This window comes from Peromyscus maniculatus, chromosome 1 (assembly GCF_049852395.1).
Source record: "Peromyscus maniculatus bairdii isolate BWxNUB_F1_BW_parent chromosome 1, HU_Pman_BW_mat_3.1, whole genome shotgun sequence".
NCBI classification, from domain to species: Eukaryota; Metazoa; Chordata; class Mammalia; order Rodentia; family Cricetidae; genus Peromyscus; species Peromyscus maniculatus.
The window spans coordinates 28,219,460-28,244,073 of NC_134852.1; the positions used below are offsets into that span (position 1 = coordinate 28,219,460).

General features: G+C 40.6%; 2 protein-coding genes across 3 annotated transcripts in view; both read left to right on the plus strand.

Annotated features, from left to right (window-relative positions):
• The window catches only part of LOC143272877 (pregnancy-specific glycoprotein 22-like), a 49,777-nt gene extending 48,193 nt beyond the window's left edge, over positions 1 to 1,584 (plus strand). For both annotated transcript variants that reach the window (XM_076569700.1, XM_076569657.1), the window contains exon 6: positions 1,143 to 1,584. The gene's annotated coding sequence lies outside the window, so the exon portion shown is untranslated. The remainder of the gene's footprint in view (positions 1 to 1,142) is intronic.
• Positions 1 to 24,614, plus strand: part of LOC143272904 (pregnancy-specific glycoprotein 22-like) — a 196,679-nt gene that overhangs the window by 136,339 nt on the left and 35,726 nt on the right. The gene's annotated exons all lie outside the window — the stretch shown is intronic.

Sequence of the window (24,614 nt, forward strand, 5' to 3'; positions counted from 1 at the left end):
ACAGCATCATAGATGTTCATCATTTCTAATGTTAGGAGTTCCAGAAGAATACCCATCTATATTACAATAACTTATATGCTGAGGTCCTAGCTCAAACCCATAAAGGGTCTGCAATCATCAATTCAGTCTCTTGATCCTCTGTAAGGTATGCTTAATTGTTTCTGTGTGCCATGTTTTCATGGTGTCCTTGACCCTTTGGCTACTACAATCCATCCTTTGCCTATTCTGTTTGATTCCACTGGCTCTGCCAAGTGTTTGGCTGTATGTCTCTGCATTTGTTCCCATATGATGTGGATAATACTTCTCTGCTTGCAATAAGGCTAGACACGGATCTACTACTATAAGTGAATATCATTAATAATCATTTCATTGAAATGTTTTTTTCAGTCATGTTTGTTTCCATCCTGAATTTCAGTGCTGTCAAGCCTCTGGTTCATGGCCATCCAGGCAGTACCATGTATGTGGTCTCTCCCATGGCATGGGACTTATTTTGGAACAGTTATTGGTTGGCCAATTCCACAAGTTCTGTTTTAACATTACTACAGTACATATTTCAGGAAGGACAAATTGTAGGTGAAATGTTTTGTGGCTGGATTGGTGTCCCAATCCCACTTCTAGAAGTCTTCTGTGGTTGTAGAAGATGGCTGTTTCAGGCTACCTATCCCTCACTATTAGTAGTCTTTTTTAGGGCCATTCTTGTAGATTCCAGGGAGATTGCACTGTAGTGTGTTTCCACATTGCTTTGAAACTGCCCCACCATTCCAGTCATTACCGCAAGTACTCCCTCCTTCGACCCCCACTTACCCCAACTGTCTCCTCATCTTCTCATCCCCACCTGCCCCTATTCCATCTGCAAAATTTTTTCTAATTCTTCTTCCCAGGGAGATATATGGGTCCTGCTTGAGTCTCCTTTGTTACTTAGCTTTTTTATGCATGTGACAAACAGGACATCTAATGATTTCTGTGAAACATTAGTTTACATTATTTGAGCTCATGTGGTTGTGTTTGTTCACTAGTTCCAGAATCTCCTGTAGAATCTTTAGCATTTTCTAAAACTAAGTTCATGTCAACTGTGGGTCTATTTTACAGCCAATTAATTGGCCAACTTTTATTTATTTGTGCTGCATGATTGTTCTGTCTAGGATGTCTAAGAGAGTATTGAAGAAAAGTGGCTACTGCAGCATCCTTGTCTTGATCCTGGCCTTGAAGGAAAAGCTGTCAATGTCCACAGTGAATACTGAGTTGGAAGTGGATTTGCATGTGTGCTGCTAATACACTGGCATCTCTTCTACCCCCAGTTTGTTTTCATCATTAAAAATTGTTCACTTTTGTCAACTTTCTTTAGTGATTCAGCCTTACAAGTTATTTATGGAATAAATTTTGCGTTTCTTTATGCTTCCATCCCTGTAGGTTCTGGGCAACTATGTATTTGTCTGTTTCATGTAAGTTGCTATACAATTACAACCATGACTATTGTGTAGTCATGGAAATTTTAGTAGTCTGAAAAATAGACAGCAAGTTCTCAAAAAACACTTCTAATGTTAATAATGTTACTCTTTGAAAATTAAAGTTAATTTAATTAAAGGTTGTTAATCTCATTATTCACTGTGAAAATGAACTTTTTCTTTTTATTCAAATAGATTATTTTCTCACACAATATATATTGTTTATATTTTCCCCTCTCCCAACACTTCCCAGTTCATCCCCACATCTTCTACCATGGGGATACACTCCCTTTCTTTCTCTCATTAGAGAAGAACAGGCCTCTAAGAAAAAAACTGTAAAACATGACAAAACAAAATATAAGATGAAACAAAAACTATCATATTGATGTTGGACCCTGCAATCTAACAGTGGCAAAAGAATCTCAGGAGCAGACACAATAGTCAGAGACCCACTTGTTCTCAGAGGCAGGAATCTCATACAGATACTCGGTTAATAATTATAATATACATGCAGAGGATCTTCTGTCCACTTCTGTATTCCCTGTGTATGCTGATCTGATGCAGTAACCTCTTCTCTGAGGACTAGAACATATAGTAATTGATGCTTCTATGTAAACTCACAACAGAGAAAAACAATCAATTCTTCTACCCAGATGTGATTCCTACAAACTACAGAAATTAACAACATGGCAAGATATCCCTAAATATGCAAGAGTGGCAATTAATTTTGGAGGAAACCAAAAACTGTGTATTTGGACTTCAGGCTGCTAAAAAGGATTGAAATCATGTCTGATACTGTAATGCAATTAACTTTACATGGATAGTGATATTATAGATTCTAGAGGAGAACCTATAATGGCCATTTCCTAAACTAGCTTAATTTATAGGTTCATTCTAAATACACACCCTTATTCCCACGGACAAGTTGAGCTCTAGCCCTACAATAAAGATGCTTTTTTTTCACGGATATTGGCCACCAAATAAATTCAAAACTAATCCAAATGTACTGAATAATGGATGCTTGGTGGTATGCCTAGGAATGTCCCCCATAGAATGATAGTTTTGAATGCTTGGACCATAGGGAGTTGTACTAGTAGAACTTCCTAGGCCTTGTTTGTGTAGATGTGGCATGGTTGGAGGAAGTTTGTCACTGTGGAGGTAAGCTTTGAAGTCTCATGTGGTCAAAGTACTCCCAGTGTGGCACACAGTCACTTTCTGCTGCCTGAGGAGGCCATGGCCTTGATGTCTTTTTTTTTTTTTTTTGGTTTTTCGAGACAGGGTTTCTCTGTGTAGCTTTGCGCCTTTCCTGGAGCTCACTTGGTAGCCCAGGCTGGCCTCGAACTCACAGAGATCCGCCTGGCTCTGCTTCCCGAGTGCTGGGATTAAAGGCGTGCGCCACCAACGCCCGGCTGCCTTGATGTCTTTTTTTTTTTTTTTTTTTTTTTTTGGTTTTTTCGAGACAGGGTTTCTCTTGTGTAGCTTTGCGCCTTTCCTGGAGCTCACTTGGTAGCCCAGGCTGGCCTCGAACTCACAGAGATCCGCCTGCCTCTGCCTCCCGCCTTGATGTCTTTTAACAACAATAAAACCCTAACTTACGCTGTGGATAACTGGCCTAAAGCTGCAGACCTGTGTTCTAAGACAAAGGTGAAGTGACCAGGCATTGGCAGTGGATAAGAGGAGGGGAACTCAGAGAATAACAAATTTCCTAAAATAAGAGTTTGAGTAGGACTCAGAGTTTGTGCTTGCAGAGCACAGAGAGAGGACAGAGAGGCACAACATCTCAGCAGCACGAAGCTCATGGTGACCAGTAAATATTAAAAGGAGGGAAACTTAGTCACCATTGACCATTTTATTTTGAAGACTGAAGTTTACAGTTATTATAGGGTGATTCTCCATGGTGAATCCAACCAGGGTGGGCCAAAGAAATATCTGAGTGGGTGAAGGCACTTGCTTCTAAGCCTGACATTTTGAGTCAATCTACATGTCTCACACAGTTCAGAGATAGTCCCAACTCCATCATGCCTTCTAACTTCCATAACTCTACAGTAGGATTTTCCTATGAACAGAGCAATAAAATGAGAAAGGAGGGCTGGGGACATGGCTCAGTGGTTAAGTATACCCGCTCCAGAGGACCTGAGTTCCATTCCCAGTGGCAGTATTAGATGGCTTCACCACCAACTTTCTGTAACTCCAGCTCCAGAGGACTTCACAATATCCGTTGGTGCCAGAAGACTCCTCCACACAGTTTGTACAGAACTATATGCATATATAAAATAAAATAAATATTACAAAAATAAAATGAGAAAGGGATTGCCCAGGGATTCTAGAGATAGCAAACAGAGAATGCATCCCCCACTCACAAAATGCTCTTAGTTGTGAGCAGACCTGAAAGCACTTGGCTTGACCATTCATAAACCTGAGAACACCATTCCACACAGGGTGAATGACTTGTTCAGGAGCACTAACTGAAAAGATGCCATGTCACATGGCTTCTCTCCACCAAATTCTGTAGAACCACCCAGACACTCACACTGAAGCTAAGGGATAAACATGTCTGCTTAGGACATAGGCCCAGTGTTCCATGAAATGTAAAAGGACCAAGATTTCTCTCTTTAATCTCTGGCCATAGTTTTGATTTATTTTTAAAAGAATTTTACAAGATCTGTTGACATCCATGAGTGTTTTGCCTGCATTTATGTCTGTATACCACTTTCATGCAATGGATGCAGAGTTCAGGAGAAGCATTGGTTCCCTAGAGTTGGAGTTATGGTGAGCCACCCTCTACATGTTGGGAATTGGAATCTTTTATCGGAATTCACCCTGCTGAGAGCACGATGTATGTTGGGGTAACTCAGCAAAGGATCAGAACTTTCCCAGATTGTCTGGATATCACTATAAATACAGCCCTAAGAAACTTGGGACTCAGGGAGAGTCTAGATAACAGAACTATGGAGTTTTTTATTAAGAAATTTTCTATTAATTTAACATACCAACCATAGATCCCCCTCTCCTCACTCCTCTCAGCCCCAGTATTCACCCCCTTACCCCTGCATCATCCCCACCTCCTCCAAAGCAAGACCTCTTATGGGGAGTCAGCAGATCCTGGTATCTTTAGTTGAGGCAGGTCCAAGCCCCTCTCCCTGAACCAAGGCACTGTGAGGTGTCTAGCCATAGGCACTGGGATACCAAAAGCTTGCACATGCACCAGGGAATGATTCTGATCCCACTGCCAGAGACCCCTTAAATCAGGTTAAGCTACACAACTGTCTTGCTTATGGAGAGGGCCTAGTCCAGTCCTATAGAAGCTTTAGTTTCAGAGTCAGGGCATGTTTCCTTGGTTCTGGGTATGGGGATAAAGTGTTCATTTCTCTGGCACAGGTCCCAAACCCAGGCTGTGTTTCTTTCCCTGGTGCTGGGCCCCAGAACCAGGGTGCTACCTTCCTGCTTTGTGATTAGTTGGTTTTACAAGTCAGATGGCCAGGAGCAGAAATAGCTCTGATTTGAACCAAACTGTGTTTCTTTCACTGGCTTTATCTGAGACATCTTTCCCTAGTTCTGCTCTCCAGGGTCAGGGTAGGTTTCTTTAGCCATCCCCCTTTCTCTACATCTGTAATTTCTTTCTTTATTTCTTCCTTGACCCATTGGTGATTCAGTTGAGCATTATTTGGTTTCCATGAGTTTGTAGGCATTCTCATATTTGTGTTGTTGTTGAATTCCTAGTTTAAGCCATTGTGATCTGATAAAATACAGGAGGTTGTTCAATTTTTTTTTAATCTACTGAGATTTACTTTGTGACTGAGCATATGGTCAGTTTTAGAGAAAGTTCCATGGGGTGCTGAGAGAAGGTATATTCTTTTCATTTGGGTGAAATGTTGAGTAGATATCTCTTAGGTCCTTTTGCATCATAACATCTGGTATTTCCTCTATTTCTCTCTTTAGTCTCTGTCTGGCATAGCCGTCCATCGTTGAGAGTGGGGTGTTGAAGTTTCCTACTATTACTGCATGTGGTTTGATATGTGATTTAAGCTTTCTTATTTTTTTTAAATACATGGGTAGTCTTGTATTTGGGGCATAAATGTTCAGAGTTGAGACTTCATCTTGATTTTTCCTGTGATGAATATGTAATTTCTTTCTCAATCTCTTTTGATTAGTTTGAAGTCTATTTTGTTATATATTAAGACAGCAACACCAACCTGCTTCTTAAGTCCAATTGGTTGGAAAGTCTTTTATTAACCCTTTACTCTGAAGTAGTGACTGTCTTTGAAGTTGAGGTGTGATTTTTGCATGCATCAGAAGGATAAATCCTGTTTTCATATCCATTTTGTTAGCCTGTGTCTTTTTATAGGCAAATTGAGTCTATTGATATTAAGGGATATTAATGACCAGTGATTGTTTATTTCTGCTACTTTTAGTGGTTGTGTGTGTGTGTGTGTGTGTGTGTGTGTGTGTTTCTCTTCTATGGTATTTCTTGGTGTACAATTATCTGTGTTTTTCTTCATGCATCTAAATTCCTTACGTTGGATTTTTCATTTTTAGTGCTTTCAGGAAGACTGAATTTGTGTTAGGTATTATCTAAATTTTGTTTTGTTGCAGAATATCTTCTTTACTCCATCTATGATGAGTGAGATTTTTTTTCTGGGTATAATGGTCAGGGCTGACATCCATGGTCCCTTAGCATGTGCATAACATCTGTCTAGGATTTCTGACTTTCAGAGTTTCCATTGAGATGTTGGGTGTTATTCTGATGGGTCTGCCTTTATAAGTTACCTGGCCTTTTTCCTTTGCAGCTCTTAATATTCCCTCTTCATTCTGTATGTTTAATGTTTTGATTATTATGTGGGGGGGGACTTTTATGGTCCAATCTATTTGGAATTCTGTAAGCTTCTTGTATCTTCATAGGCATTTCCTTTTTTAGGTTGGGAAAGTTTTCTTCTATGACTTTGTTGAATATATTTTCTGTGCTTTTGAGCTGTTATTCTTCTCCTTCTATTATCCTTATTAATCTTGGGTTTGTTCTTTTCATAGTGTCACAGATTTTCTGGCTGTTTTGTGTTATGGCTTCATTGACTTAAATGTTTTCTTTGACCAACTTATTTATTTCCACTATTGTACCTTCAATTCCCCTAGATTCTTTCTTCCATCTCTTGCATTTTGTTGGTTATGCTGTCATCTATGGTTCCTGTTCCTTTACTCAGATTTTTCATTTCAAGTATTCCCTCAAATTGTGTCTTCTTTCTTGCCTCTATTTCAATTTTCAAGTAATGAGCTGTTTCCTTCACATGTTTGATTATTTTTTCTTCACTTTCTTTAAGGGACTTATTGGTTTCTTTCAATTTTTTTGTTTGTCTTTTCCTTGATTTCTTTAAGAGCATTTTTCATTTCCTCTTGAAAGGTCTATTTCATATTAGTAAAGTCATTTTTAAGGTCATTTTTTTCTGCTTCTTCTACATTGAGGTATTCAGGTCTTGCTGAGGCAGAACCACTAGGTGCTGTTGATGCCATAATGGTCATTATGTTGTTGTTGAAAATATTCTTGCACTGGTGCCTACCCATTTCTTTCACCAATCAGGGCAAACAGTGTTTCTGTCTCAGGGAGCCACTCCTGGTCCAATTAGCACTAGCAGTGTTTGTTTCTCAGGGAGCTGCTGTGGTCTCTGGGGGGGGGGTAATGGGTGCATTTGGGAAACATAGTGGGTCTGTGCTGGTAGTCAGGCCTGCATACAGGAGTCTTGCCAGCAGACCTGCAACTCTGGCTATAATGGCTGGGAGGATGGGTGGGTTAACCATTCCTTTTTGTTTAGTTTTTTTTTCTTCTAGATAGGGTTTCTCTGTAGCTTTGGAGCCTGTCCTGGAACTCACTCTCTAGACCAGGCTTGCCTTGAACACACAACATCGCCTACCTCTGCCTCTGAAGTTATGTGATGAAAAGCAATGTGCCACCATTGTCTGGCTGGGTTAACTATTCTTAACTGAAGTGAAACTATACAGAGTACAGTAACCACATTCGAAAATATTCTGAGCTTACTCAGTGGACATAAGCCAACTTTTCTGATAGGCATGAGAATTCACAGGAAGTGCAGAGCACCCAAGGGGAAGGACAAAGGAAAAAGCTATTCCAGGCAGCTGCTTTACCTCAGGGGTCTACCTAGAGAATATGCCTCTGCAGGTATATAGTAACAGATGCTGCTGACTTGAGCAGCTGCCCCATTTCAACAGCAGGTCATTGTCATATTGAAGCTTAACTCTGGAACACAATGATGATCACACAATGTTTGAACTAGTGAAGGAAAATAGAGAGCCAGGAAAGAGTAGCTGAGTCAGGGTCACACATGTCATGGGTTTCATATCTGAACCACAAGAAATATCTCTGCTGTTACAACCCTGATATCTCTACTCTGGAAGCTCCATTAAGTGTCTGTTGACTACAGCAGGACTGGTTGAGATACCTGAAGGACTATTGTCACAATTGCCCTCCCTTCCTTCTTTGCAGAGCCTGTGACACAGCCATTTATCCAAGTTACAGTATGGAACTCTGTTGTTTTACTTGCCTCTCCCTTGATGCTGGAATCTCCACCTTATGGATCTTCCATAACTGGAGCCTGCAGCTCAGAAAGGATGACACTGTCCCTGGAAAAGTGCTGACTCAGATAGATCCTGTTAGGAAGGAGGATGCTGGTGTGATCTCCAACCCAGTCAGATCAAACACCAGTCTCCTAGCCAGGCTGGCCCTCATGAATGAGTGACCTCGCTTATCTCACTCTAAAGCAGAATGATGGGATTTCTATTTTTTGTACCTCATTTTTGGTTTCTTTCTCTTTATTTATTCTGTGCATATTCACATCATGCATTTTGATCACATGGGTTTCCCTATCTCTTCGCATCTACAACCCCCACCAAAATTAAAAAAAAAATAAAGAGAAAAATTTTAAAGAGGGAAAAAAGGTCATCATGGAAGTTGCAGTGTGACATAGGGAGTCATGAAGTAATCCCCTTCGTCTATATACCTTTACTTGCAATTGTTCATTGCAAAGAATCATAGGTCTGGTTCAAGGCCTTTGATTTCTGCTACATTATTAATGCTAGGTCCTCACTAGGATTCTTCTTGGATACACTCTTGTTGATCTGTATTGTGGAGATCCTACAGATTTTGGTCTGTTGTCAGGTCCCTTTACACACTCCAGTAGATTATAAATGGGATAGATGTTGGGACAGGCCAAGTCATAACCCTGGTTCTGAACCTGCACAGCTGTAGGGTTCATTGCCAGCCAGACCTCCCCTGTCCTTACCACCAGACTGAGCTCTCCATCAGTGTCCCAGGCAATTCACCTCTTGCAGTAATGACAGAGAGGTGGGGCTGATTATCCTGCTTTCACACTCTCAGGGCCTTTTCTCTTCCATGCCTATACCATTAGGGCCAGCTATTGTGTTTCCCAGGTGAGGCACAGGGGCACTTTTCCACATTCTGCCTCTGGTGATGGGTAGAGACAGCCATCCTGCTCACTCTTATAACCCCAGAGCCTCTCTTCCACCTGTCTCAGTAGTTGATGAATGAGAGGCAGGGGGAGGGCATCTCTTCTCCACCCAAGCTACCACATGTCTGGTGAGTAATGGGGACAGCTCTCCTCTGCTCATAACATCAGGACTGTATCACAATAGCCACTGGGTGGCACTGCTGTGCCACATACATGAGAGACAAGGTCTGTTTCCTGAGTGCTGCAGCTGGAAAGGAGGTGGGTCAGCTCTCTCATTTGTTACAGACAGAAAGGGGCAAAGAGTAAGGGGGCATCTATCACCTTCCCACACCACCACATTACAAAAACTAGTGGAAACAGCTCTCTCCCACACTTACAAATTCTGGGAAGGCTCAACCAGGCTTCACCCAACAGTATGGGTAATGGAGAGCATGCTAGGCTAGCTCCTATGATGTGATCCAGGGCAAATAAAAAGCATGCCTCAGAGTAGCCAGGAGTTAAGAAAACTTTCTTATCTGAGGGTATTTAGAAATAAGTTTCTATCTATCTGACTTTAAAAATAAAGAAACACACATGCTTTCTGATGGTAACTTTCTCTTTTACTTCATCTTAAAAATGGTCTCTGACTCTTTCTGAATCCACAGCTGCATATCTCCACACTGCTGCCTACAGCGACATATCTTTACATACATACATCTTTTCACATGGACTTTGCTATCTGAGGGAAAAATAAGGCAACACGTTTGTTTTCTGCTGGTAACCTAAGAAAAAAAGGAACAAGCACATGCTTTCCTGATGGTAACCTCTCTTCATTCTGCTTACATAATCTTCCTTGACATCCTCTCCATCTTCTCACAGCTACATTCTTTACATACATCTTTTCTCATGGCTGCACATCTTTCTTTTGCAGACATTTCTCTTCTCTACCTTTTTTCTATACAGCTGCATCTTTCTTGTCTCCACACAGTTACAAATCTCCACACAGACACAGCTAACTACCTCATTTACATAGTTCTCTGATGACATAGCACTTTACACAGTTCTTAGGCTCAGCGCCTCTATAGCAGCTACTCTTTTATACAGCTCTCTTTCTCTCTCTCACTCACTCACACACACATAGTTCTACATTGTTCACTCACTATTTACTCACTCACTTTTTCACTCACTGACTTTCTCACAGTTCTCTCATGTTTCTTCATCTCTCAGTGTGTGTGTGTGCGCGCACACACACACACACACACACACATACACACACTTCACTCACATTCAGCAACTGCTCTTACATAGCTCTACACAGCTGTCTTTCTACACAGATCCACACCACTGTTGCTCAATCACAGCCAAACTCTGGATAGTTATGTTACATTTAGGGCCCATTCCCATACTCATAACACAAGATAAGTCACGTAGTTTCTCTTAGGCTAGTAATGTCACATACCTTAGTATACAGCTGTAAGTTGATAAAGGATCCCAGATAGCAACCAACATTCTGAGCCCTGAGAGGTTAGTGTACGTGCAGAAAGAGAACTACCGCAGAGATCTATATTTCAGTGTAAACAGTCTGGCCTTGATTTAGCAATAAACAACACCTGGGAATTAGTCTTTGTGTATTTTGTACAGAGGAAGTTTAGTTGGTTTTGAATTCATTTTGAACTCTAAAATCAGCTGTCTTTGAGATTGAGAATACTGTTACTTTGCTGTGTTAGTAAAGAAGAATATTCTGATATTATTTCTGTTCATCAGAATTATACAGCTTAAACAGAAATCATCTTCCTGACCAGCCACAGCTAAATGTGTGCCCCAAAAGTGAAAAGCACACAACCAAGGGGCTGTGGAAGATACCAAAGCTGTTCATGTTATGGAGGCATACCAGTGAAAACAGGAATAGTTATGGACAGAAAAATCCAATCATTCACAGTCAGTAACCCAATGGCTTTACCAAGTGGGACCTCCGACAGGGAATCATTCATCTTGTGGGTCCACTTGTTAAACACTAGTTGTCGGTGTTGTAAATACATTCCTATGGCCTCCTGCAGGTTGGCTCCATTTTTTTCCGCAGGTGGTATGCAGGGATGGATCTCCAAAGTGTTCCAGATGGTAGGGGTCAGGGACATCTCTCCCACTCTTGTGACCTTAGGGCCAGTTGTCACATCTGCTTCAGGCATTGATAGGCAGGAAGGAAGGAGGGCAATTCTCCCCTTCTCATGCCCTTAGAGGATAGATGGGTGATAGAGATGGCTTTCCACTGCTCAATACTTTGGGGCTTGCTCATCCACACCTGCACTAACAGGGTTGTCTCTATTGTGCTTCTTTGGTGAGGTTCAGGGCCTGTTCTCCCAAGTGTTGCAGCTTGTGGGTAGCCGGGACAATTCTCTCATTCTCATGACCTAAGGGTCACCTTTCCCACCTGCCTTAGGCATTGATGGGTAGGGGCAGGGGATGGGTAAATCTCCCCAGCTCATGTGGCCCCATGGGAAATGAGAGGTGAGACTAGGTCTCCCATGCTCACAATCTCATCGGTTCTCTCCTCAACAGGGTCATCTGTGATTGTGCTGCCCAGACAAGGTGTAGGGCTTGCTTTCCTTTGTGTGGCTGCTGGTCAAGGGATCAGCCCCCTCAACATCTCAGCCTGCTCCCTAGCTGTTTCATCTCTTCAGATATGCCTGTGTGCACAGGTCCTGAACCATTCAGCCTCTTCCCCCGCCCCCTCTCTACCCCATGCTATATATGCTCAATCTGGTAGTGCCCATCTGGCTGGTGCTTAAAGGTACCAGGTAAGGGGACATTTTTTATTGATTGGATACAACAAGGAGAACAGTTATGTGGTGAATATGATCAGTCACCACTCATGTACAGCTAGCATGGTGGGTCATGCCTGTAATCCTCAGGTAAAGCCATGTACAAGAAAAGGCCAGGATATAGTGACTCCAATTCTAAAGTAGAAAAGAAGACATCTATGTAGTAAACAAACTTGCAAAGAAGTTATTAGCTTAGGTTTGGATCAAATATATAGCCAATTCATAGAATCCATGGAAATTAATTTCATGAGGCCTAAAACTTCTGGATGTTCTGAGTCCCCTGTTACCATTAGGCAGTATTTGTATGGAGTTGAATGCATCCTCTCACATACCCACATATATTTCATATAAAACTGATTCACATAACATCAATGCTACCTAGATAACAATCATCCACGAGAAGTGAGGAAGAGTGATGGGAGAATGAACTGCCCTCTTTCCCTGTGGATGTAACTGCTTCTTAGTTTTGATCCACAGTTTGTTTGGTGCACTTTTGTTAAAAACAATAGCAAAATGCTGACCTGGACTGTTTTTTATGCTATCACACAAGATTCCTTTTCTGTTAACTATTGTGACCAATGAATTTCCCACTTTGGCCATTTTGATGAGAGAAAATAAGTGGCATAAACACATCGATATAGTCATGTGGCCCTCACCATTTCCAAAGCATTATTAAATCTGCCCCATTCCCTTGAGCCCTGTATAACCATACCTATTTTTTTCTCTATACCTGTGAGAAAACAGGACATTTAATTGTGGTCAATATTAGTTTACAGAAGCAGCTCAAGTGGCTGTATTTTCTCACCAGTTTTCTCTACAGAAACTTCTGCAGAATCTTTAGGATTGTCTGCAAATAAGTTCGTGTTATCTGCAGACATATTTTACAACCAATTGATTGGCCATCTTTCCCTTTTTCATTTTGCCTAATTGTTCTGTCTAGGACTCCTAAGGCAACACCAAAGAAGTGGCCACAGCAACATACTTGTGTTGATCCACATCTTAGAGGAAATTTCTCAGTGTTGCCACTGAGTACAGAGTTGGCTCTGGGTTTTCATGTGTGCTCCTACTGTACTGGCCTAATTTTCTATTCCTAATTGCCATTTTTTTATCCTTAACAGCTCTTCATTTTAGCTGGGTAGAGGTAGTGCTTACCTTTAATTCCAGTACTTAGGAGGCAATAAAATGCAGAGTTCTGTCAGTTTGTGGCCAGCCTGGTCCACAAAGGGTGTTCTAGGTTATCTAGGGCTACACAGAGAAACCCTGTTATGAAAGACTAAACAAAATAAAAAGATTGTTCATTTTTGTCAAATGGCATCAGTTTTGTTTCTTCATGCTTCTATGTCTGTAGGTTTTGGGCTTCTTGGAAAGTGTCTTTTTCATCTGGGTTACTCAACAGTTAGCGAGTAACTTTGAGTACTCATGAAATTCTTAGAATTCTGAAAATGGAGTGTAAGGTGTTAAATTTCATTTCTAGTATTAATAATGGTAATCACTTTAAAGCAATGTTAATTTAATTAAAGCTTATCAAAATTTTTGATCTCTTTGAAGAACAAACTTTTGATCCATTGATTTTATAAGCTAATATTTGTATCATTATTCTAACCAACAGGAAGTCAAGTAGAGACCATGGAAGACTGATGCTTCCTAGCAAACGCTCCATGATTTGCTTAGTTACTTTCACCTTCTTCTTGTATACCCTAAGATAACCTGCCTAGGAATGGCAATTTCCACAGTGCTCTGCATGCTCACACACCAAACTATAACAAATAAATAATCCCCATACATATCCACAGGCCAAGCTGAAGGATGCAATTACTTGAGTTTCCCCAGGTGTCTCCAGCTTCTGTTTTGAGACACAACATAACCGACTTCATGTTGAACATACCAGGTCCATCAGTCCAGTTGCAGCAAGTTATTGTTCCTATATTCTATGTCATATTGTCACTATCCATCTGAACCTCACAAAAGCTTTCTATGTGATCCACACATGTGAGAGAAGCAACATTAAAATTCATGGAAAAGGTAGTTTGTTGAAAGCCTGGCTAATCCTTCATAATCCTAGATCATACCAAGATTCATGCTTCATCCTTAGGTAACCAGTGGCTAATGTCAGTCACCATGAACCATGTGAGCAGAATGGCTCATGTTGTGGTCCAGCTGGACCACTGAAAAGTAGGCCTGCCCCCAGTCTCGTGGTTGAAGTTTCTGTTCATACATCAAGTCCTGAGGACAGTTTGTGAGTATACTCATGGAAGCAACATGAGAATGCTTATCACCACCTATCTATGGGACAGCCTTAGGCAGCAAATAGTTGGAGAATACTGACCCGTGGAAGTCAGCGCATCTTAAAGGACACAGCACTTTGTGGTGCATGCTCTGTTTCTCATGCTCACATGTCACAAAGTCTATTTCTCCTTCAAGGCACAAGAGGCCCCACCATCTCTGGTGAGAGGCCAAAACTAGCCAAATGATACTCTTTTTAAGTATGAGAGTTCCCACACAGGCCAATTTCCTCTCTTTTGGCTGTACAGCTCTGTTACTGTTGGCTGAACAGCTCTGTTACACACAATCATAAGTAACAACTTTATATAATTAATGTGTTACCCTGAGTCTCAGGATATAACCTAGGTTGTGATAGATAAGTGGCCTCTTGGAAGGTGTCAGACTGAGATTGTCTGAGACCAACAGGACTATCGATTTTCTCAGTTTCCTTAGGACTGATTCAGGAAGCTGTGAGTGTATTACCTGGGACCCAGTGAGTGCAACAAAATGTGTTCCAGTGAACATAAATATTAACTGTGAATAATTTTTGTTCCACTATGGATAAAAAAGTGTAATTACACAGGGCTAGAGACAGACTCCTCAGTTCCTTTTGGTTTTGTGACATAAAACCACCTACACCAATACCTCCAACACCTAGGTTGGCCATGTTATCCTGTGCTCACTCATGCACATCCATCCAGGTCCATTCAGGAGCCAAGTATGACATAGGGGGACTTCTCCTGTGTGGCAACACTCAGGGTTTCTCCACTTGTGATGGAGAAATGTGACATCTCAGAAACAGGGTTACTTAACACGTGTGAGTGTAGTTAAGGATTTTCAGTATGCATGATGCACTGGTCTTGGAATCCAGGGATTTTGTGGTTGTCTTAGAAGCTCCTGCCTACTTCAATACACTTCCAGTCTCAATTAGGTGATATTTGTGGACGTTGACATAGTTCTCAGAGATACTGCTGCTCTCTAAAGGCAGGAACTTGCCTTTTGCTCTGGTGATTCTACATTTGGATTTGTTCTGTTTATGCCATAACTGTTCTGCCTCCTAGAATATTTACTCAGGTATGTTTTAGGCTTATATCTGCTGCTGTAACAAAACTCTATGGCCAAGCCAATATATGAAGAAAATATGTTAGACAAACACTTCAGCCTGCTGGAGGCACTGTGGTGAGATCAGGAAGTTGAACTTCCTTCTTGAACTGCAAGCACAAATCAGAGAGAATGAACTAGAAAATGGCTCAGCACTTTTAGTCTCAAGGCTTGCCCAAGTGACGATCTTACTACAGAGGTCATGACTCATAAACCTCACCTATCAGCACCATGAACTGGGGATCAAGAGTTTATGTTCCTGAGACTACAATGAGGAGTTCTCATTCAAATTACCATAAGGAGCAATTTCTGTGAGTGTCTAATCAATCTGCCCCAAATCTTGCCCTGCCAATAGGGAATCTCAGCCAGAATCCCTGAAACATCTTATCCTCAATGTTACTTCTAATAACCAGATCTTATACAAAGCTATGCTACTGGTCTCACTGGGACCATAGTCAAGAAAATCACAGTCTTTCTTTTGGAACCCAGAACTGTCAGCACCAAGCTTTGATGTGAAATACTTTGGTTTTCAAAAAGACACAGAAGTAAGTTCCTAGCCTGTATCCTTCTGTACCAGCAAATCCTAATATTTCCAACTTGAAATTTTACCCTGATTCTCCCCATTATTGCTTTCCTGCTTTTCTGTCCTATTGTCCATCTAGCCTGGATCATGAGTATACTATTTCTCAACCCTGGGCAGTCTCATGAAGTAGGAAAGACTTTCCTGGAGGTTAAGTATCTTTAACGGCAAGTTGATTTCTTTTTGTCACAAACTCATGTCCCTTTCATTAATTTTTATAACAGCCCCTGTCACAAACTCATGTCCCTTTCATTAATTTTTATAACAGCCCCTATAAAGAGGGAACACCAGGGTTTTGAAACATGCTCACGACTTTTTTCTCACATGAAAGGAGAAAACTACTCACAGATGTTGAACAGCAGCTGAGAGCTCTCCACCCAAATCTGCTCCTGTCTCACAGGGTAACCTGTTCTACTTTGCAAGTGAAGACTACCTGTCAAGTCTGTTATTAGTCAGCGTAATATACATTCACATTGATCTGATGATGCTATTTAATTGATTCTCCTGAAGGGTGAAAATATTTTATTGATCAACATTAGAGGGTTCCTGTGTTCAGGAGCAGAGGAATAGGGAAGTGAACCTTATGGTATGATGTCTTTGAGCTGAGTCCTGGCTCTGAATGTCCAGCTGAAGACACTGTTTCCATATAGTAATCCTCTCTGTCTCCTGCAATCTTTCCTCCTCCTAGAAAAATCTTTTATTGATGAAAAATGTCTTGCAACTTCTAAAAGCTGGAAGTAAGGAAATGGTTTCTCTCATAATCTGTGGAACAGAGCCTTACTGACAACTTGAATTTGGAGTAGTCAACATTCTTTCCTGAGTTTTGTATTCTGGAAATAAAAAAAAAAAAAAAAAAACATACCAACCAAAGAAACAAACAAAAATAGAAAGAAAAAAAAGAAAACAAAAGCAAAGCCCCCATGATGTTTAAACTACTATATATGCCTCCTAGAAGATGTTACATCAGTAGAAGGGAGCCAGTATAGCAGAAGTTCTGTTTCCTGGCTTCCTGGAGAACACACCGGGAGAAGTCCAGGCAATTAATAAGCATGGTGGGGAAAAATGTGGAAATGTTTAAAAAAATTAAAACATCAGGAATGAACAAGCAAGTTCACATTCTGAATTCTGATGTCTTCAGACAATAGATGTGCAAGTTGGGGATGACAAAGACCTGTGGGTGGGCCAGAGCACACAGAACATAAATGATGTTGAAGAGAAGAGTAATACCATGTGGAATGAAACTAAAAATGGGTCAAGAAACAACTTCACATGACAAGAGAAACACAGTGTTAGGTTAGTGGTATTGGTGGGCCAGAGAAAAATCATCACACCAACCCCAAAGGATCTCAACTCCATTCTGGTTGAAGGTCTGTACAATGAACATCTCCATGGCCTGGAGTACAGGTGATGCTTTTGGGTGCCAAGGGTGCTCTAATGAGTAGACTGCTGAATGTCCAGTTGTGTAAGGCTATGATCATGAGCACCTTTAAAGATCACAAACTGCAATAATGAGCGCCCCCTTGGAGAACAGGGAGCTTCCTGTCCTAGTTAGCAATAAATGTCAAACTGACACAGCATAAAGTGACCATTGTGGGGACCATGTCTCAACTGAGTCATTTTATGAATCAGCTCAGTCTGCAGAATTGTCTATCAATGATTTCTTGATTGTCCTAAATGGATGAAAGTGGTCCAAGGCAGCTATGGGCAGTGTCATTGCTATGTAGGTGGTCCTGGGTTGTTTAAGTAAGCTAGTTAAGCTTGAGCCAGGGGGAAGACAGATAGAGAGACAGAGACATATATACAGACAGAGACTGAGAGATAGCAAGCAACTTTTCGCCTCTGTTCCTGCCTTCAATTTCTAGCCTGACTTCACTCAGTGATTGATTTTACCTTAATATGTCAGACAAGTAAATCATCTGCTCCCTAAATTGCTGATTTCAGAGTGTTTACACAACAGCAGAAGAACAACTAGGTCACAGAGTCTTTAGTTGAGAGCACAAAACATACCTATTTAGATTATAATTAATCATATTCTTACTCATATGCAAAGCCATTATCATCCTATCACTAGAGCACCCTTGGCACCCAAAAGCATCACCTGGTCTGACATCTGCCTTGAGCTCAAGAGAAAATGACAAGCCTTTCATTTGATATTTTGGGGGCAATCAGCTTCTCCTGAGTCTGCCCATTCTCTAGATGCATAATATTTATGTCTCTGGACTAGGAATTACCAGGAAATATTACAAAAATCTCCCTAGACTCATTCAACAGTTCTTGGAGTCACAGTGTTAAGATGACTAACCCTGCAATGCACTTCTGCCCAAGTATCATTCCACTTTCCAGCATTTGAGCCTGGTGTCCATTCTGCTTGTAGCCACAGACACAAGCAGTGTTCTCAAGCAGGTGACATAAAGCACAGAATCAAAACTCAGAATATTTTTTCATTGTGTATAACCACATTTTTGTAAACTATTCATCACTTGAAGGCCATTTAAGTTGCTTACAATTTCTAGCTATTGTGTATACAGTAGCAATGAACATGGCTGAGCATATATCTGTGGAGTTGGATGTCAAGCCCTTTGATCAAATGCCAGAAGTGGTATAGTTTGGTTTTGTGGTAAATTTGTTTTTTTTGTTTGTTTGTTTGTTTGCTTGCTTGCTTGATTGCTTGCTTTTGTGAGAGTTCTTCACACTGATTTCTAAAGTGATTACACCAGTTTGGATCCCATCAACAGTGAATAAAGGATTCAATTAACATTTGTTGTAGGCTTTTAGCTGTTCTTATAGGGGTGATGTGAAATCTCAATGTAGTTTTAATGTATATTTCCCTAATTGCTAAGGATGATGAACACTTCTAGAAATAGGCCTTACTCATTTTTTTTTCTTTTGAGGAATCTCTGTTCAGATACATAGCCCATTTAAAACTCAGTTGTTCTCTTCTTCCAACCCTTTCTTTCCATTGCTTTCTTTCTCTCTGGTTTTAGAGACAATGTCATTCTATATAGCCTCACCTGTCATGGAAATCACTATGTAGACCAGACTGGCCTCAAATTTAAAGTTCCAGTCTCTACTGCCTGAGAACTGATATAAAAATAGTGATAGAATCCCAGGCTTTGATTGTTTGCTTCTATCTTTTTATGAGCTATTTAAAAAAATATTCAGTATATTGATCCTCTGTCAGATGTATGACTGAAAAACATTTTCTTGCACAGTATGAGCTCTCTTTTCAGCTGCTTGATTATTTTCTTTAATGTATAGAAGCCTTTTATTTCTATGATATCCCACTTGTTAATTTTTTTATAATTCCTGGGCAAATGGAGTCCTGTTTATAAAGGCCTTTCCTAAGCTTATATCATGTGGGACACTGCTGATTTTTTCTTCTATCACTTTCAGCATTTCATATTTCACAATAGGTTCATGAGCCTTTTGGAGTCAATTTTGTGCAAAGTAATAAATATTGGACCAATTTCATTCTTCTACAGTGCACATTCCCTAGTACCATTGGATATTTGGCAACTTTGTCAAATATCAGAGGGATGTAATTATGTTTACTCACTTTGGTGTTTTTCACTTTGTTCCATTAGTTTATATGTTTGTCTTTGTGCCAATACTATACTATTTTTATTATTATGTCTTTGTAATACAATGAAATCTATCATTACAATTTCTCCAGTATTGTTCTCTTTGCTTGGGAGAGCTCTGAACACCTGGGTGCTTTTGTAGCTCCACATAAATTTTAGGAATTTTTCTATTTGTATAAAAATATGAAATGAGGGCTTGGTTTGGGATTACATTGAGTCTTCAAAATTGTCTGGTTATATAGTTTATTTTTACAATATTAATTATATGAGTCCATTAACATGGGTTATTTTTCCCTATTTTCTGCCTTCCTCAATCTTTTTCTTAGAAAATTTAAAGTTTTAATGGTAGAGGTCTTACACCTTCTTGATTATGTTTATTCTTAGTCTTTCTGAGGCCAATGTGGATGAGAGTTTGGTGACAATATTTTTCTAGTGCACTTGGTGTTACTGGAGAGAAAAAGATGATCCAGTGTTTAGTAGCAATTATTGCTGCTCCAGAGGACTTGAGTTTTGTTCCCAGCACTTATGTGAAAAGAAATCACACAGAATCCTTAGGCAACCAATAGTTAACCGGGCATCTCCTTATGACTCTCAGCAAAGACACACAAGCTTCACTGGTGCCCAGGCCATTAGCCAATAGTTCTGATAGGCTTATGAGACTTTACAAAACAGTCAGGGTCTCCAAGAGGAGAGACAGAGGACAAAGGTCCTCCTTATGACTTCATGTCCTTAGGGATTAAGTCTAGTGAACAGGCAAATAGTAGCAGATGGTGCTGACTCATTCAACTATCCTGTCCCAGTGTCAAGGCCTTGTTCGTATTTGAGGTTACCTTATTGACATGGCAACATTCATTCACCATGTGTGCTATTATTGGAAAACTGAGACATAGAAACCTCAGTGTGTAGATATGTCTCACACAGGCCATGGGTGACAAACAATCTGTTGGTGTACAACCATATATACAGTGTATTCACCCTGGAGACCTTCTCAGGTTTCTGTGGAGAAAGAGGGGCTGTTTTTCTAAGATGTCAATGTTGATCATCAGCAATTTCCAGGAAGTTAAAACAAGTGAACAGTTAACTTTGACTCTAGAACTAAACTACCTGTTTCAGGAGAATTGGTGCAAAATTCCAGAACTCTACAACCCAGTTGCTGGACAGAAAAATCATGCCTTTTATGCAATGTTCTTGCCACTATCCAGAAAGGAAAAGGAAAAGGCTTTGCATCCTACATTCCAATGGAACCTGCATCTAATACATGGTTCTCTGTGTCCAGAAAGTCACTATTTCAAAGAACTTTCACATCTGTCTCTCATCATACCTCATTGTTCTCCTTAGAGAAGTAATATTTTAACAGGTTGGCCTTAGATCTTGGGTATGAAAAATAATGGTCTCATATGGAAAATGTTAAAGTCCAAAATCCCTAATCTAGTTCTGCCAAGTACATCTCTACTATCTACAACTAATATGTGCATCTGAAAGTATCCACCTGGGAGGGATGGAGTGGTGGCTCAGTGGTTAAGAGGAATGATTGCTCTTGTAGAGGACTGAGGTTCTGTTCCCAGGACGCCCAAGGTAGCTCATAAGCAATTGGTAATTCCATTTCTGGGAGATCCAATGGTCTCTTCTGGCTACAATGGACATCAGTGTACTTGTGGTTCATAGATAAACATGAATAAAATTAACCATAAAAATGTAAAGAGAGAGAGAGAGAGAGAGAGAGAGAGAGAGAGAGAGAGAGAGAGAAAGAAAGAAAGAAAGAAAGAAGGAAGGAAGGAAGGAAGGAAGGAAGGAAGGAAAGAAAGAAAGAAAGAAAGAAAGAAAGAAAGAAAGAAAGAAAGAAAGAAAGAAAGAAAGAAAGAAAGAAAGAAAGAAGGGCAACAACCTACATTTCAGTAAATATCTCTTTATGGTCCTTACCTGTGAAAGACAGAACATTACAGGCCAAAACAATGGTTTTGCTTTAAGCTCACTTGGACCCCTTTAGCTAAGGTTATCTTCTGGTCCTGCCTGGCCCAGAGTCATGACAAATCTCTCTTACCTGCCAATCCCACAGCTGCTCAGACCCAAATAAACAGAGATGCTTATATTATTTATAAACTGTATGGACATGTGGCTCATGCTTCTTGCTAGCTAGTTCTTATATCTTAAATTAACCCATTTCTATAAATCTATACCTTGCCATGTGGCTCATGGCTTAACAGTACTTTACATTCTGCTCCTCATGGCGGTGGCTGGCAGCGTCTCCTGACTCAGCCTTCAACTTCCCAGAATTCTCCACTTTCCTTATCCTGTCTACACTATACTTCCTGCCTGGCTACTAGCCAATCAACATTTTATTTATCAATCAATCAGAGCAACACATTCACAGCATTCCCAGCACTTGATCAGCACAGACAGAGGGACACAGCATTTTTTGGTGAAAGTCAGGCAGTTGGTCAGTGAGGTCCAAAAGAGAAAATTGGCATCTGACTCCAGATCTTCAGTCTGTATCATCAAGCTCTGCATGTCAGCTCACACATGACAAAGACAGGTTCTTACACATAGGACAGGTGGCCCATCAACTCTGAGCAATCATGTCGTACTGCATCTGCCTGTGATTGATATTTTGCCTCATTCTCTAATGACAAGTATTGGGGCTCAATGTTAGAAAAAACAACACTGTTTGAAAGAGGCCTTTTCAAGTATCATAGGACCATTTTCTCCTTTGTCTGCACAGCAGTGCTACTGAAGGCCACTATCACAAGCTAATATTCTAACTCCATGAGTCTTAAGGATTGTAGCCTTCAAGCATGTCCATGAGAGTCAAAATGCAAACTATATGTGGAGGAAAAATGGCCAAGCCTCACCGAAGGTGCTAGGTTGAAGCTGTCAGAAGGCAACTTGGACTCTCACTTTGATGAATGCCACAATTGACAGAGGACTCTATGAGTGTAAAACTGGGAACATACTGAGTGCCACCCAAGAGACACATTCACCTTGGATATTGTCTGTGAGTATTTTATGTTTCATAATTATTACAGCTGCCTAAATGCAGATGTCTCAAGCCAGGCCACTTGTTCCTTCATAGATTTGTGACACAGACCCACCGCATAGTCACCCAGGCTAGCCTATAAATTCTTGCCTATCCCAAACACATGCACCCAGGCCCAGCATTGAGCTAGAATGGGTGGTAAGGACTTCTGAATAGAGATGTTCAGGGTGATAGAGATGAGGAGCATCTCAGACTTGGCTCAGTGCACACATGTACACTGTACAGTGTACAGTGCAGCTGTTTTATGTGTTGTGCTGGAGATGGATCAGGGATTGTACATGCTTCATGAGTACTCTTCTACTAATCTGCACATCAGCTCTGGGTGCGATCTGCTCAACTAAGGTTATACCAGAGATAAGATCACACTTTATAGACCAGGATTTCCCCTTACCTCTGCTGACATAACATGTTGTTTTATTCTTTTTGCTTCATATTGTGCAACTAACCTGATTATATCCCTTTCATGTATTCATTTTTATCCAGGATAAAACCTCAACCTCTTCTATTATATTGCCTCTCACCCACCTGCACATTATTCTGGTCTTCTCAGTGGGGAGTCCCAGATATCCTGCCAAGAACACTTTATTCCCAATATCGCTATTAATATTTAAATATCAGATCTCAGAAATTGGCATCAATAGGACCAAAGTGAAGAAAATTACAGGTCTTGTAAAGTGGATCCCTTAAATGACATCATTGGGCTTTGGGATAAAGCATTGATTTTACAAATTGGTATCTACAGAAATTAATTCCCAGCCTGTGTTTTATACACAAACAAACCCCAATCCTCTCATAAGATTCCTGCTATCATTCTTCTCTTTTTGTATCTCTTATTTCACTTGGGTCAGCCTGGACCAGTGCTAGAATCTGTAGTGTGGGGTCCTCCCAAGAGGGAGTGACTTCTCAGGCATAGACTTTAGTAAGGTCTGGTAGATTTTTCATTCTGTCTTTAACTCATGCCTTCATGTCCCCTCCATTTGCTTTCATAAACACCATAACTCAGAAGTATTACACAAACTCTGAACCATGCCCATGTTCCTTTACCCCAATGCTCACAGTTTCTGTCTTGTCACAGATTGGTGGTTGATTACTGCTCTAGTTGCAATGGATCCAGAAGAGACTGATGTTGAATGTGCCCAGGAGGTCTGCCCTCAGTCAGGATGAAATATGTTTTTATGATACTGTTTCCTCAATTCTTTACAATGTCTGTTGTGGACATCACAGTATCCCTGAGCTCAGTATCTGGGAAGTGGGAACAGTCACACTCAGGGTTGATGTTCTTGAACTCTACCTATCCTCTCAGTGGACACCATCACTTGTGCTAACTGTGGCAAATAGAGACAGACTCTCACTTTGAGAATAGGAAGCATCTGGTGGATTCTCTATATGGAGAATGAGGACTTAACAGCTTGAAGCAGTGTCCTAGTTAGCATTAACTATCACCTTGAAACAGCCCAAGGTCACCTGGACAGAAAAGGGTGTATTCAGGCACAGACCACACACTCAGAAGAACAGGTGAGTGTCTTGCTGCCATCTGAACTGTCCCTCTCCCAAGATTCTGTTCCCAAAGACCACCCACAGCCAAGGCTCTTCAAAACTGCCCTGTTTTGAGCCCTGTGCCCAGTTCTGGCTGACGTATGATAATGCACTGGCCACACCAGTCAAAAGAACACAGGTCCCCTGCTGCACCAAACACCAAGCTAACCACCAGAAGGCCAATTCTCAACTTTCTCAGACTCTAAACTAGATCAGAAGTAATGCTGGTGACTAGAAATCCAGTCTACAAAGATCAGAAGAACAAAGAGTAAAGAGAATCAAGAAACAAAACACAAATCCTACAAAGACAAACTCAGAAATCAGGTCCTAGATGTAATCATCCCAGTAGCCTAACAACAATGTAAGAATATAATCAAGGACTGGGAAATATGGTACCAAAAGATTCCAGGTATCATATGACAGCAACACCTGGATATTCCAGTACTGACAAAGGACAACAGTGTAAGAATATAATCAAGGACTGGGGAATATGGTACCAAAAGATTCCAGGTATCATATGACAGCAACACCTGGACATTCCAGTACTGACAAAGGACAAGGAAATGACATTAAGAACAACTTTATGAAAATGTTGGTGGTCCTTAAAGAAGAAATGAAGAACTCTCTTAAAGAAGTCAAGGAAAAGACAACCAAAAAATTTGCAGAAATCAATAAAAACCTTAAAGAATGTCAATAAACCAAGAAAAACAAACAGCTGAAGGAAATTACTCAAGTTCTAAAAATTCAACTAGAAGCAATAAAGAAAACATAAATTAAGGGAATTGTGGAACTGGAAAATCTGGAT